Here is a 15,960-nt window from a genome sequence, read left to right on the forward strand (position 1 = left end):
ACATTGCACAACCTTCAATGTTATGTGACACAATTTCACCTGGTTAATATTGCCTGCTAACCTGGATTTCTTTTAGCTAAATATGCAGGTTTAAAAATATATACTTCTGTGTATTGATTTTAAGAAAGGCATTGATGTTTATGGTTAGGTACACGTTGGAGCAACGACAGTCCTTTTTCGCGAATGCGCACCGCAGCGATTATATGCAACGCAGGACACGCTAGATAAACTAGTAATATCATCAACCATGTGTAGTTATAACTAGTGATTATGATTGATTGATTGTTTTTTATAAGATAAGTTTAATGCTAGCTAGCAACTTACCTTGGCTTCTTACTGCATTCGCGTAACAGGCGGGCTCCTCGTGAGGCAGGTGGTTAGAGCGTTGGACTAGTTAACCGTAAAGTTGCAAGATTGAATCCCTGAGCTGACAAGGTAAAAATCTGACGTTCTGCCCCTGAACAAGGCAGTTAACCCACCATTCCTAGGCCGCCATTGAAAATAATAATGTGTTCTTAACTGACTTGCCGAGTTAAATAAAGGTGTAAAAAAATATTTTCCCAAATTACCGATTTCCGATTGTTATGAAAACTTTAAATCGGCCCTAATTAATCGGCCATTCCAATTAACCGGTAGACCTCTAGTATGGATACATTTAACCACTCTCAAATTCGTAAACAAGTTATATTGTTCAAGAATCAATGGGTACAGATTGTTAATTTATAAATCCAAGAATGGATGATTGCCCCTTTGAGGCAAATGGAAAAAGTAAAGCACATAGTGGTAAAACGATCATGCACTGCTTATGAATGTGTTATGTATAGGTTATGAATGTGTTATGTATAGGTTATGAATGTGTTATGTATAGGTTATGAATGTGTTATGTATAGGTTATGAATGTTATGTATAGGTTATGAATGTTATGTATAGGTTATGAATGTTATGTATAGGTTATGAATGTTATGTATAGGTTATGAATGTTATGTATAGGTTATGAATGTTATGTATAGGTTATGAATGTTATGTATAGGTTATGAATGTGTTATGTATGGATTATGAATGTATTATGTATGGATTATGAATGTGTCATTATCAGAGGTGGTTACATGGCACCGTGTGGTTACATGGCACCGTGCTTTGTGCAGTGCACTGGGTCGGGGTCTGGGGTGGACTGACACAGACTGTTAAGGCTTTTATGGCTGCCACAGAGGCCCAGGAAGTGTCCAGCCTATCATGATAGTTCCTGTTACCTCCCCTCACTGAAGGAGTGAGGGCAGAGGCCTTTGATAGCTGTGGGGTCCACAGTGAGGCAACTTTATAAGACCCAGCCAGACCCAGGGTACAGGGGTGGAAAGGCTTCTCGGTACATTTAACTATATGATTGAATTATCAAGTGTTTTTGGTTCATACTGTATATTGTGCTAAAGTTGTCTCATAAAATATGTTATATTTCCAGGTCTTCATGTGAGAACTTTCTTTGGGAAGGGGTGCTCTATGAGTCATGAGGGTGGGGAACGGAAAACACCATTGGACACTAGACAGCCTGATGTCATTAGCATGAGGAGGGCATACTCACCAGCGTGCCTATTGTCCCTCTTTTAGTACACAGAAAGGTTCATCACCTTTCTATACACTGGGACAAAATGCTATTTACTTAAATACCATTGAAATTATTCATAGTGTCAATGCTATTTTGGCTGATACTTCCTTCCCCTGAGAGAAATAAATGTTCTTCTGGACAGAAACTCCAAAAACAAACATGGGAGTGAAAAAGGCCAAACGTCAGCAGTAGCTTACTATGACGTGGGGGAGGGGAACAGAGTTAGACTATGAGAAATCTCTTCGGTCAGCACCAGGCTGTGCTATAGCTGCATCTTTCCTCACTGCACTGAATTATCTTCACACCAGAGGAGGCTGGTGGGAGGAACTATAGGAAGACGGGCTCATTGTAATGGCTATGGAATTAATGGAACGGTATCAAACACATAGAACATATGGAAACCACATGTTTGACTCCTTTCCATTCGTTTTATTCCAGCCATTACAATCAAACCGTCCTCCTATAGCTCATCCCACCAGACTCATCTGCTTCACACTCATATTGAGTTACACAATACAATAATTTAAGATATGGTTTTGTTTTTGTCCTTGGAATATTGTGGATTCATTCAATCGTACTGCTGCCGTGACAGATTTGCAGAGTGAATAAAAGGAAAAATATAAAATGCAGATGTTTTTTTCTCAATATAAAATAATTTCTAGGTAACAATTAAGTACCTTACTGGGTTAGTTTTCAATTAAAATTGTCAAAAAAGAAACAAAAATTGCTTCTTAGCGAAGAGACATTTCTCATGTAAGAATTTTGCTAGGACTGTCTGGGAGTGGTCTGAATGTGGAGGGAAAAATGGAAAACTAGCTGTCAATGACAGAGAGGTTTGGAACTCTCTTTCTTATTGGCCTGTTAACTAATTTACCGGCTGGTGATGTCACCAGGTAGGCCAAAACTCCATCCCACCAATTTCAGGTGGTCTTTTCAAATAGCTCTTACATTAAAAAGGGCATTATCATAATTTTCACACTTTCTCAGTATTATTACAACCTTATAGTGTGGAAGTATATATAAAACACTGGAATATCACATTTTTGATTGCACGGGGCCTTTAAGCAGCAGAGCACTGAGTGAAAGTGGAAATGTCAATGTTAAGTGTTTTCCAGGGTTTGTAAGGGTGGGCCCAACTCGGTCAAGCCCTCTCCCTGGCCACTGCAAGGAATTCATTATTAAACGTCTAAAACTATTTTCCCTCAGTGTTGTGCAGAGAGGAATTACACAAAATCATTTATTATCGAAACCATATTTTTCTTTTTTTTCATATCAAATACATCTTTTTTTGTTTCTTTCCAAAAGGATCCACTTTTCGTGTCAGAAGTTGCAGCACTGTTTTCAAGCTGTGAACAGTCTATAACAGTCTATAACCGATGACAGCACTAAGTACATGCCACTTTTCTTTTGGAATAGATCACAGTCTTTTAGAACAGACTTTGATGTATTATTATTTTTGACATTTTAGTCATTTAGCAGACGCTCTTATCCAGAGCGATTACAGGAGCAATTAGGGTTAAGTACCTTGCTCAAGGGCACATTGACAGATTTTTCACCTAGTCGGTTTAAGGATTCAATCCAGCGAGCTTTCGGTTACTGGCCCAACACTCTTAGCCGCTAGGCTACCTGCTGCCTATCGTCAGTACCTGTTGACTTTCCAGCCCTTATACCCAGTCAGTGTGTGACGGGATTAGCCCATTCATGCAGTCCAGTGATACAATCCACTAACACAGTCCAGTGATACAGCCCTATATATAAGCAAGTGATACAGGTCAGCCCTAGTGTATTAGGATGCAGGCACTGGGGTAGCACAAGCTTTGCACCCCCACCCCACCCCCACATTTCCTGACTTTCAAGAATCACTGAGCTAATTGTCTGCTATTCTACACATTTTGTCATGAGGCTGAGAGATCATTTTGCAGTTTAAAGATCATTTCCTTTCATTTATATTTATAGTTAAAATATATATATTTTGTTGCATTATTTGATCTTAACATTTTCATTTAGGGGAAAATGGAAAATATTTGTTTTTGGAATTTTCCATTTTAAGTGTTTAAAATTCAAAAGATTTGTCTGGAGATTTGGTAAACTCAGATTGGTCTAAAGGGAATCAAGAATGAGCAGGGACAGCTCCACCGTAAGGACCCCTTCATTCATGTCCTCATTACATGTAGTGCAGAAAGACCACATCTATAAAAGTTCTCTACTTTTAATAGATTTAAACAAACAATATTGGAGTCACCATGGTTATAACCATGAACTGTCAACTCCATCTCCCTGATATAATAAAATAGAATAAACATTTTCGTTCAGATATGTTACATTTAATTCGGTTTTACAGTCATGAAGCAACTGAGAAAAAAATGTCTAATGTCAATTCCATCAGAGATCTGATTCTGTTTTTACTGTGAATTTTCAAATGAATCTTTTTCCATATTTTTTTAAATATTTGTATTGAACTTTTATTTTTGGAGGCAAAAATATGTATTTTTTTAGTATCTGTCAGTGATTTGTCAGCACCGATTCCAATATTCATAAAAAACAAACATTTTTATCACTGTTCTGCAACATGCTTAAACAATTGAAGTATTTGCTGTGCTGGACCTAAGGGATAATGTTTGCTTTAAAAATGTTGTTTTATGTTCTAAATCTAGAATAGCATGCAAAAATGTTAACGAAAACTACGCTACGCCACTGACTAAAAGGTTCTCTCCATCCTCACTCTCTCTCTCTCTCTCTCTCTGTCTCTGGCAGACCGCTGTCACGTTGGCCCCCGTACAATGTTGTCAGTTTCAGGAAGTGCACTCACGCTGTTGGGATGTGAGGTACCTGCCACCGGCCAGCACTGTTTTTCTGTTCCTTATGAGAAGCAGACCGTCGCAACTCTATTTTCATTTCATGCAAAAACAGAGGCTGGCCTTGCCTCTCACTCACACACACACGCGCACGCGCACGTGCACACGTGCACACGCACACACGCACACGCACACACACACACACACACACACACACACACACACACACACACACACACACACACACACACACACACACACACACACACACACACACACACACACACACACACACACACACACACACACACACGGGAGGAGCAGCCTTCCCTCAGCCTATCAGAGACACACACACACCCCAGCCCTGACACTCTCTTTCTACAGTTGGCTCTGGGGGAAAACAAGTTGTTTTACACTATTGTTTCACTTTTATTGACTTTATATTGTTCTATATTGTTGTTGCTGAGTCTCCATTTTGGCTTGCAGTCAACTGTCTCTTTTACCCCCTTTCACATAATATATCACATAAACATGGAAAGAAACCTTGCATGATTTGTTGCAGCATTGCAGAGCAGAAGTGCATACAACAAGAATGATAATAACAGAGCCTGGTGTTTTGGTCCCGGCCAGGCGACAGGTCATGAGTGTGATGTACGAGCAGAAGGCTGTGCTGTGCGGAGGAGAGGAGAGGCCTGAAACAGCCTGTGATCTGATCAGTCTGCTCTGCCTGAGCCCAAACAGGATATTGTAGCACGCAGACACAGATTCCTTTGGCTCTCTCTCTCTAGAGAGATATTCACGGCAGAGACACACTGCACGTCGCACAGCACCCCTGGCCATTCCTTGTCTCCCTACACACCACAACAGGGCTGAGATTAGCTAGCTGGGTCTCCGATTACTGACTGACTGACTGACTGGAGTGTTTCCCTCCCTGCCTGTGAGGGAAACACTCTTTCTGGTGTCACTGACAATGTTATTCAGAAGAGGGCACGAGACCCGGCAAAAATAGAAGGCTGACATTTTCAATTAATATTAGAACAGTGATGTACTAAATTACTGTGACCTACTGCCTACTGTAAGAATGCACAATATTTACTCAGTGCAGAGATTTTATGGCTCAGTGTACAATTGCAGCAAATCTCAGAGGAAATCATGGCTATTTTACTGGAAGAAAATTGTAACAGCTCTTTTCTTGGAGACAGTTAGTTTTCTCTCTAAAAATCATTGGATAGGGAACTGAAGAGAGGGTGGACAAAGAAAATGTCTGAGTGAGGAGTGTTTGAGAGATGGAGGTGGAGGATAGGGCAGGCTGTGTTTGTGTAACTGGGCTCATCTCACGTGATTGTCAAGAGCATTCAGATGAGATTTTTGTGAAAAGACGGTGTTTGGCAGAGTGGAGTTGACACTTGATGGACAGAGGCTAGGGATGTGTCCCAAATAACACCCTATTCCCTATACACTGAGAGTACAAAACATTACAAACACCTTCCTAATGTTGACTTGCACCCCTTTTTGCCCTTAACAGCCTCAATTCGTCGGGGCACGGACTCTACAAGGTGTAGAAAGCGTTCCACAGGGATGCTGGCCTATGTTGACTCCAATGCTTCCCACAGTTGTGTCAAGTTGGCTGGATGTCCTTTGGGTGGTGGACCATTCTTGATACACACGGGAAACTGTTGAGCATGAGAAACCCAGCAGCATTGCAGTTCTTGACACACTCAAACTGGTGTGCCTGGCCCCTCTACTACCATAGCCCATTCAAAGGCACTTAAATATTTGGTCTCACTCATTCACCCTCTGAATGGCACACATGCACAATCCATGGCTCAATTGTCTCAAGGCTTAAAAATCCTTCTTTAACTTGTCTCCTCCTCTTCATCTACACTGATTGAAGTGGATTTAACAGGTGACATCAATAAAGGATCATAGCTTTCACCTGGATTCACCTGGTCAGTCTGTGTCATGGAAAGAGCAGGTGTTCCTAATGTTTACTGTGCTAATTTTGACCAGAGACCTAATTTTTTTTTTAAATTGACCAGAGCCCTAAAACAAATCCTATAGTTGTCATTTAAGTAGCTGTATAATCAACAGTAACATATATAGTTTCCTCACTTACTTATGGTGCTGCCTACTCCTGACGATTTGTTTTTCAAATCATATGAGCAAAGAATATTTTGCTTTATCTGGGACGCTAAACCAGACAAGATAAAGCGTGCCTATCTATATAATGAATATGAACCGGGTGAGTGAGATTATTAAATATAAAATGACTAAACCTTTCTCTAAAAGCTTCACTTATACAAAAGTTGTACTTGAATCATAAGATGCTTCTCAAGTAGATTACTAAGAAAATGGACAAGCCCATTGTTTAAAAAGGGATTTTTTTGCCTTTGCGCAATTGAAAATGTGTCTCTCTTTATCAAACAAGTATTTCAGAGCTGGTTACAATTTCAATTTCATCCCCCAGAAAAGATGGAACAAATATTACAACAAATATTATGGTTGAACTCAAATGTGCTGCTTGATAAAATACCTGTATTTATGGGAAAGGGTATTTTGTTCCTAAATGATATTGTAAATTGCAATGGTGGAGTTATGCCTTTCATGGAGTTATTGGAATTGTACGGGAAGTTCTGCTCAATCCAAGATTACAACTAATTGATTACAGCATTACCGCAAAAATGGAGGAGGTAGGGAACTGGTCTGTCTGCCCAATATAAAGTATCTGGTCGGAAGATTCCTGGAAACGGGAAGGAATAAGCAGGAAATCCGAAATCTTTCAACAAGTATTTCTGGGAAATCTGAGAATTTTGAGAAAGTTACTGGAATTTTGAAACTCCACTTGCAGACCTGATGTGGCCTGTAAACCATGATTTTTATTTGCTTAAGAACTTAGTGAAGGCCACAAGACTCAACATGTATGCATGCAACAACCAAATACAGTCTGTCACTAACAAATACTGTCACATGGGTGGTAACTCTAGAATTCACTCGAAAGGCAAGGCACTCTGGGAAATATGCAAATAAGGCTTTACAGTAAGATTATGTTACCGTAAAATGACGACAGTAGCGTTATTGGCACTGTAAATTAATTGGATACTGTAAAATACCGTACGGTAACATACTGTTCCATTTTTTACAGTATCTTACAGGTAGCTTGCTTCCAGTAAGTTACTGTAAAAATAATTGGATTTATTTTACAGCGTACCCATAGGCCTTGAACACTGGGAAAAGACTCAGCACTGTGTATACTGACTAGGCTCTGGACAATATGACAAAACAAAGCCGATTTCTACATTCTACACATTAACGCACTCGACTATATGGGAAAATGTGATTCAAAGTTGAATAAACTCTTTTTTTGGGGATGAGACCAAGAATCTAAAATTATTTCATTTTTCCTAATTTCCCAGTAGCTATATAAAAGCCATTTGGACCTGAAAGCAGACATTGTTATTTCCCCCAATGTCGTTAGCTGATATGATTTTATGATTCTATTTCCAAGTACCTCTGACTTCATTTAGTTTGTTTTGGGTCATGCAATAAAATTTGACCTGAGCTAACCTGTGTTCTCATTGAAACAAAATCATTTTGTTGCGAAATAAATTAAAACAGGCATTTCAAGTGGAAATTAGGGGAAAACCCACAAACAAAGTAAAATAATTTTTTCTTATTATTTCATATTATATGTGTACAAACAAACCCATGACCCTGGGGATGTCCAAGCAACCATAACTGGGAATCCCCAAACTGAATGCTTTTATTATCCAATCATATCTGCTTCAAAACTCAAAAGGCCATGTGTGTGCACACAGCCACACACACACAAACACATAGAGTACACTCATTTGATTTCATTCGATATTTAAAGATATCACACTCCTAATGTGAATGCAACACACGACTGGTGCAATAGCCAAACAATCATACGCCCACAATCACAACTTCATTATAACATCCCATGACCTATGAACAGCAGTAGAGAGGATGCTAATATAATGTTGCTTTGACGTTGATGGGACCATCACTCATGCTGAGAGGATCACTCATCATCACTTATATTGACAGGATCAAGTGTATGTCCTGGTCCTACATGTCTGGGGGGAGTCCACTCCTCCTTACTGCTGTGTCTGACTAGAGTTGCCATGTCTGGGGGGAGTCCACTTCTCCTTACTGCTGTGTCTGACTAGAGTTGCCATGTCTGGGGGGAGTCCACTTCTCCTTACTGCTGTGTCTGACTAGAGTTGCCATGTCCCTGGAGGGGTCAGCATTTGGTCTTGACCCCAGAGTTGCTGCTGTCTGTCTGTCTGTCTCTCACTCAGAGTAGTCAGTGACCAGAGGGGGCAGGAGGGGGGTAAGTGGGTTTGGGGATTGGGTTGAGGAATGTCAGTGTGTGCCGACGTGCTTTAGCAAATAGCCCATGCAACAAACAGGCCAGGGGAAGTCCCCTTGAATTGTGGGAGTCCACGCTGGAGCTCGATGCAGCTCACTGATGGGAGAGCTGACATGTGAGACTAGTGAATAGCACTGTGTAGTGGAACGCTAACTCCTTCACTTGTTGAAGTGCGTTGCTGTTTGTCGTTTGAGCATAGAAAAAGTGTTTGAAGTAGTTAAGAGAATTTGTCCCATAACAAAACAAAACATGACAAAGACGAAGTGGTACGAGTGGAAACTGGAAAGTGCCCCCCCCCAAAGAAATGTTTATAGAATAAATGTATATTTTATAAGCGAGGTAAGTGGGGAGAGAGAGAATGAAAGGAACATTGCGAGGAGAACGAGAGATGTTCTGGTGTTGATGTGGGGTCATAGAGTTTAGTTGCTCAGCAACTATTTTCTGGAGTAACAATAAACATAAACTTCATCCTGGTCACTTTGTACTTTAATTACAAATGGTGACAGAACTAGAGAGGGGATTAAATATTTCCAGTACACTTAAGTCATATAGCAGACGCTCTTATCCAGAGCAACTTACTGGATAAGCCTTCAGAAATAGTTACACATTATAGAGATCCATTCATGGATGTGCCACATTTTATTTCATTTGTACTGGTCCTCCATGGGAATCAAACCTACAACCCTGGCATTGCGAGTGCCATGCCCTACCAACTGAGCCACACGGGACCAGTAGAAATAAGAACGGTATACGGTTGGTGAGAAAATCCGGCTTATATAAAGTTTTTCACCAGTTCTATGTCTTTGCCCTCGGGGTCTCACAGTGATGTGTCATGCTGTTTGCTGTGGTTTGTGTGACTTCGGATTAGTCCAACCGCTCAATGCAGAGGAGTGATATGGGTGAGCTGGCTTTACTCTAGTGATACTTGTCTTGAATACTTTATTAGCACCAGTGAAAGATTGACAAGGCTGCTGATCTCTCCCAGTATCTAAGGTGTTTCATTACCCAGGTCTACTGTAGCTGCAGCTACACCGAGAGCAACTTCTCCCATGTCTACCTACCACACCCATAATGTAAGCAAAGCCCTGGCTCCTCTAGGCAGTGTGAAGGGGAGAGTGGAGTTGATCTTGGTCGATGTTTAGAAAAGGGGGAGGTTAGGGATGAGTAGAGGTCGGTTAGACTAATGTTTCTCAACCTTATTTGTGCCAGGGACCGGCAAACTAGGATCCTTCCTCCTTGGGGTCCGCTTAAATTCAAGTCTGGGGAGCTAGCCTAGCCTTGGGTGTGTATGAGGTGACCCTCCCTGACAGCCTCACGCTTGGGCGCCCACACTCCACTCTCGGCACTCTACTCCCCTCAGCTCACTGTTAATGGCACGCTTCCTCTCCCTCTCTCCCTCTCTCCCTCTCTGTATAATCAGTAGGAGTGAGGGGAGCTGCTGAGCTGTTCCACATGTGTAGGGTGATTCAGATCAAATTAGACTGCTCTGACAAAGGGCCTTTTACACACAGGTGGATGACAGGGGGATTGTGGCTGCTGCTGCACCCAGCCAGCGAGTCAGCCAGCCAGACAATCAGCCAGCGAGTCAGTCATCCAGCCAGCGGGTCAGCCAGCCAGTCAGTCAGCCAGCAAGACAATCAGCCAGCGAGTCAACCAGCCAGTCAGCCAGTGGGCTATCCCTTCCCTCTTATACCACATTTTCTCAACTGGCTTGAAATTGTTGTTTTTTAAATGATTTGACTGTGTACAAATATTATGCTATTGTATAAAACAACATTTATTGTATAAATATTGTTAAAATAGAATAAAATACTTTGTATATTATACTTACATACTGCATCCCCTAAATCATCAAATCCCCACCCCATTCCAACTGTCTGTTTGAGGAGTGAGGCCTACAATTTATAGTGTTTGAGATTGTGTTTACATCTCTCACAAAGTTCATTTTTTCTCAGCCAGTTGTCACTTTTCGTACACAAGCAGCAGAAAACCCCCCTCCGTCCCCTTCTTCACCACCAGCACCCCTACTGCTGGGTGTTGCTGCAGTTGCAACGATCATGCAGCTGCCCCCCCCCCCCCCCCCCCTGCTGAATTATTCGTTTTAATCCTCCTAATTGTTCAGTTTCATAAAATGGGTCTCAGTCTGCTTAGAACTAATTCTGTCTGGGCATTCAATTTAATTCGCCACACTGGGCCTAAGCCTTTCTGAGGTAGCCTGCCCCCCTTAAGAATATAAACCTCTTATCTTCCCGGCTGCATTGCAGAACACTGACTGACTTGTGCTAGGAGTAATTTCTCAAGAGTCCATAAAACATTCTTCTGACGTCTGGACATTTACTCTAATGAGTTGGGATAATGTGCAGGGAGGTATCATGACCCAACCACCGCTGACACTTCAATAACAACAAGCTGCACATATGAACTGCAACAAGCATGAAATTAATGAACATGCTGAAAACTGCTAAGTACAATGAATATATTGACGGAATCTAAAGCGTTTGTGTTAACCAAGAAAACACCTGAATTATATCATACAAAAGATCAACTGTTTCAAACACTGTATTATACTGGAATATGTAAGAAGTGTATCTGGTTCAACTGGTGTTTTAATGAAAGAATGGATGGTTGAACTGGTCAGACTAGACTGGAAGCCTCCTAGCTGGACCTGGCCATGGGGGTTGAGCAGCAGTGATAATCCACATTTGCAAATCCCATGCATTTAGTCAAATTATTCCAACTCCTAAGGCTCTCATTGAAACAGTGCTTGTCTAAACTCCCGATGGACAACAATGCAGCTATTCAGGGACACTTGCAGCTCAGAGGGGCAATTTCAGGTGTGAATTGGCTGTGTAGCCTGTGGCTTATATTAAATGACCTGGGACCTGACCTTGACCGAGTTTGGGGGAGAGAGCGCCAGACAGTCCTGCCAAACTACACCATCTCTGAGCTCCTGCTGTTGGACATATTAATCACCCTGCAAAGAGTGTCCTCTTTCTCTTTATCCCTCTATCCATCCCTCTCTCCCTGTCTGAGTGATGCTGAGTGTCCAGGCACTGGAGAGAGGGATATGAGAGGGAGAATAGAGTGAGTAAAAGAGAGATAGGGAGGGATAGAGAGACAGAGATAAATTATTCCACCTACACTCAGAAATAAAGGTTTCGATTTGTTCTTAAAGGAGGTACTGCTTGTCACAGAGGTGGTACACTGTAAGGGCATCCTTTGTCCCTTCAGTTATAGGTTCATAATTGTACCCCAGTTCCTAGCTCAGATAGTACCTTTCTTACATATAGTCCACAGATACAAAAGCGTTCTTTTAGAAAAGCCATATGCTCCTAGTAAGTGACAAAAAGGTACCTCTACCATAGACCACTTAAACTGGTACAATACTTCCACTCACGGGTGGCCAAAAATAACTAAATGACAGCTAAGCCCCCACTAAGCCATGCCTCCAATATCATTTCTGAGTGTGCCTTGCCTTTTCGAGTGAATTGTTACGACCCATAACTGTATTTGTTAATGACAAAGACATGGTTGTTGAATTCGTTTATTTTCAGTGCCTTCACCAAGTTAGTTCATAAGTGTATGTTATCATTAAAACAAAACTCTTTATGACAATACATTACATATCTCATCAGGCCTTATTTTGAGGCCTAGTTTTACCCTAATACAGTGGCCTGAAACTCCTGGTATACAGGCCACATCAGGACAGCAAAATTCTGATGACTTTCCCAAAATTCCCAGAATTTCAAGGAATCCTGGCAGAAGGATTTCCTGCTTATTCTCTCCCATTTCCAGAAATCCTCCAACCATAATTTTGCAACTACCTCAAGTCACATTATGCTGGCTTGTAAAGTGATGTGTTATTCCTATTGGAATCCAGCCAGAGATAGGATATCTATCCAACAGTTGGATTTTTATTCACCCGCAACCTGCATTCACAATGACTGCCAGGGTTAGGAACATTGTAAGGAGGCTACCTTAGCCATTTAAACTAGAATAACAATTTCAGTAAAGGGTGCAAGAAATCTAACTAACTGATTGGATTAGTTGTACCTGTAACTGTACCCTAACCATACCCTTATTCCTAAGAGTGTAGATATTCTATCCTCTCTTCCATACACTCTCCTCCCTCCTTCCCTCCAATAACGTGCTTTTAATCATATCTGCCTGCATGAGTGGGTGAGCAGCCGTCCCTGCCTTTGATGGGAATCTGCCTGGGATGCGCTGAGAGGCCTTTTGAAGTGGTGGGCCAGGGGGGCTGCAGGAGGGCCTGGGGGCTTCAAGAGAGCTGCGGACGGCCCTTTGATGTGAGAGGCTGGAGAGGGCGGATGCACTCTGCCCTGCGTAGATCTGTCAGCAGCACAGCTGCACAGCTCGCTGAGGAGACTCTGCCTCCTGGACTAACCCACCTGACTGCCTGCCTCCTGGACTAACCCACCTGACTGCCTACCTCCTGGACTAACCCACCTGGCTGCCTGCCTCCTGGACTAACCCACCTGACTGCCTGCCTCCTGGACTAACCCACCTGACTCCCGACTGGCTAACTCACCTGACTGCCTGACTGACTAACCCACCTGACTGCCTGCCTCCTGGACTAACCCACCTGACTGCCTGCCTCCTGGACTAACCCACCTGCATGCCTGCCTGACTAACCCACTCGCCTGCCTGCCTCCTGGACTAACCCACCTGACTGTCTGACTGACTGACCCACCTGCCTGCCTGCCTCCTGGACTAACCCACCTGCCTGCCTGCCTCCTGGACTTACCCACCTAACTGCCTGCCTGCCTCCTGGACTAACCCACCTGACTGCCTGCCACCTGGACTAACCCACCTGCCTGCCTGCCTCCTGGACTGACCCACCTGCCTGCCTGACTAACCCACCTGCCTGCCTGCCACCTGGACTAACCCACCTGCCTGCCTGCCTCCTGGACTAACCCACCTGACTGCCTGACTGACACACCTGCCTGCCTGCCTGCTGGACTAACCCACCTGACTGCCTGCCTGACCCACCTGCCTGCCTGCCTGCCTGCTGGACTACCCCACCTGACTGCCTGACTGATCCACCTGCCTCCTGGACTAACCCACCTGCATGCCTGCCTGACTAACCCACTCGCCTGCCTGCCTCCTGGACTAACCCACCTGACTTTCTGACTGACTGACCCACCTGCCTGCCTGCCTCCTGGACTAACCCACCTGCCTGCCTGCCTCCTGGACTTACCCACCTAACTGCCTGCCTGCCTCCTGGACTAACCCACCTGACTGCCTGCCACCTGGACTAACCCACCTGCCTGCCTGCCTCCTGGACTAACCCACCTGCCTGCCTGCCACCTGGACTAACCCACCTGCCTGCCTGCCTCCTGGACTAACCCACCTGACTGCCTGACTGACACACCTGCCTGCCTGCCTGCTGGACTAACCCACCTGACTGCCTGCCTGACCCACCTGCCTGCCTGCCTGCTGGACTACCCCACCTGACTGCCTGACTGATCCACCTGCCTGCTGGACTAACCCACCTGCCTGCATGGCTGCTGGACTAACCCACCTGACTGCCTGACTGACCCACCTGCCTGCCTGCTGGACTAACCCACCTGACTGCCTGACTGACCCACCTGCCTGCTGGACAAACCCACCTGACTGCCTGCCTGCTGGACTAACCCACCTGTCTGCCTGCCTGCTGGACTAACCCACCTGCCTGCCTGCCTGCTGGACTAACCCACCCACCTGCCTGCCTGCCTGCTGGACTAACCCAGCTGACTGCCTGACTGACCCACCTGCCTGCCTGCCTGCTGGACTAACCCACCTGACTGCCTGCCTCCTGGACTAACCCATCTGACTGCCTGCCTCCTGGACTAACCTACCTGACTGCCTGTCTCCTGGACTAACCCACCTGACTGCCTGCCTGACCCACCTGCCTGCCTGCCTGCCTGCTGGACTAACCCACCTGACTGCCTGACTGACCCACCTGCCTGCTGGACTAACCCACCTGACTGCCTGCCTGCTGGACTAACCCACCTGCCTGCCTGCCTGCTGGACTAACCCACCTGCCTGCCTGCCTGCTGGACTAACCCACCCACCTGCCTGCCTGCCTGCTGGACTAACCCAGCTGACTGCCTGCCTCCTGGACTAACCCATCTGACTGCCTGCCTCCTGGACTAACCTACCTGACTGCCTGTCTCCTGGACTAACCCACCTGACTGCCTGCCTCCTGGTCTAACCCACCTGACTGCCTGCCTCCTGGACTAACCCACCTGACTGCCTGCCTCCTGGTCTAACCCACCTGACTGCCTGCCTCCTGGACTAACCCACCTGACTGCCTGCCTCCTGGACTAACCCACCTGACTGCCTGACTGACCCACCTGCCTGCCTGCCTCCTGGACTAACCCACCTGCCTGCCTGCCTCCTGGACTAACCCACCTGACTGCCTGCCACCTGACTGCCTGCCACCTGGACTAACCCACCTGCCTGCCTGCCTGCTGGACTAACCCACCTGACTGCCTGACTGCCTCCTGGACTAACCCACCTGACTGCCTGCCACCTGGACTAGCCTACCTGCCTGCCTGCCTCTTGGACTAACCCACCTGACTACCTGACTGACCCACCTGACTGCCTGCCTGCTGGACTAACCCACCTGACTGCCTGCCTGACCCACCTGCCTGCCTGCGACCTGGACTAACCCACCTGCCTGCATGCCTGCTGGACTAACCCACCTGACTGCCTGACTGACCCACCTGTCTGCCTGCCTGCTGGACTAACCCACCTGACTGCCTGACTGACCCACCTGCCTGCTGGACTAACCCACCTGACTGCCTGCCACCTGGACTAACCCACCTGCCTGCCTGCTGGACTAACCCACCTGCCTGCCTGCCTGCCTGCTGGACTAACCCACCTGACTGCCTGACTGACCCACCTGCCTGCCTGCCTGCTGGACCTACCCACCTGACTGCCTGACACCTGGACTAACCCACCTGCCTGCCTGCCTGCTGGACTAACCCACCTGACTGCCTGACTGACCCACCTGCCTACCTGCTTGCTGGACTAACCCACCTGTCTGACTGACCCACCCACCTGCCTGCCTGCCTGCTGGACTAACCCACCTGCCTGCTGGACTAACCCACCCGATTGCCTGACTGACCCACCTGCCTGCCTGCTTGCTGGACTAACCCACCTGCCTG

The 15,960-nt window shown here is 45.4% G+C and overlaps 1 protein-coding gene across 1 annotated transcript in view; it reads left to right on the forward strand.

Annotated features, from left to right (window-relative positions):
* Positions 1 to 15,960, forward strand: part of LOC129862670 (potassium voltage-gated channel subfamily KQT member 1-like) — a 270,131-nt gene that overhangs the window by 74,856 nt on the left and 179,315 nt on the right. The gene's annotated exons all lie outside the window — the stretch shown is intronic.

This window comes from Salvelinus fontinalis, chromosome 9 (assembly GCF_029448725.1).
Source record: "Salvelinus fontinalis isolate EN_2023a chromosome 9, ASM2944872v1, whole genome shotgun sequence".
Taxonomy (NCBI): domain Eukaryota; kingdom Metazoa; phylum Chordata; class Actinopteri; order Salmoniformes; family Salmonidae; genus Salvelinus; species Salvelinus fontinalis.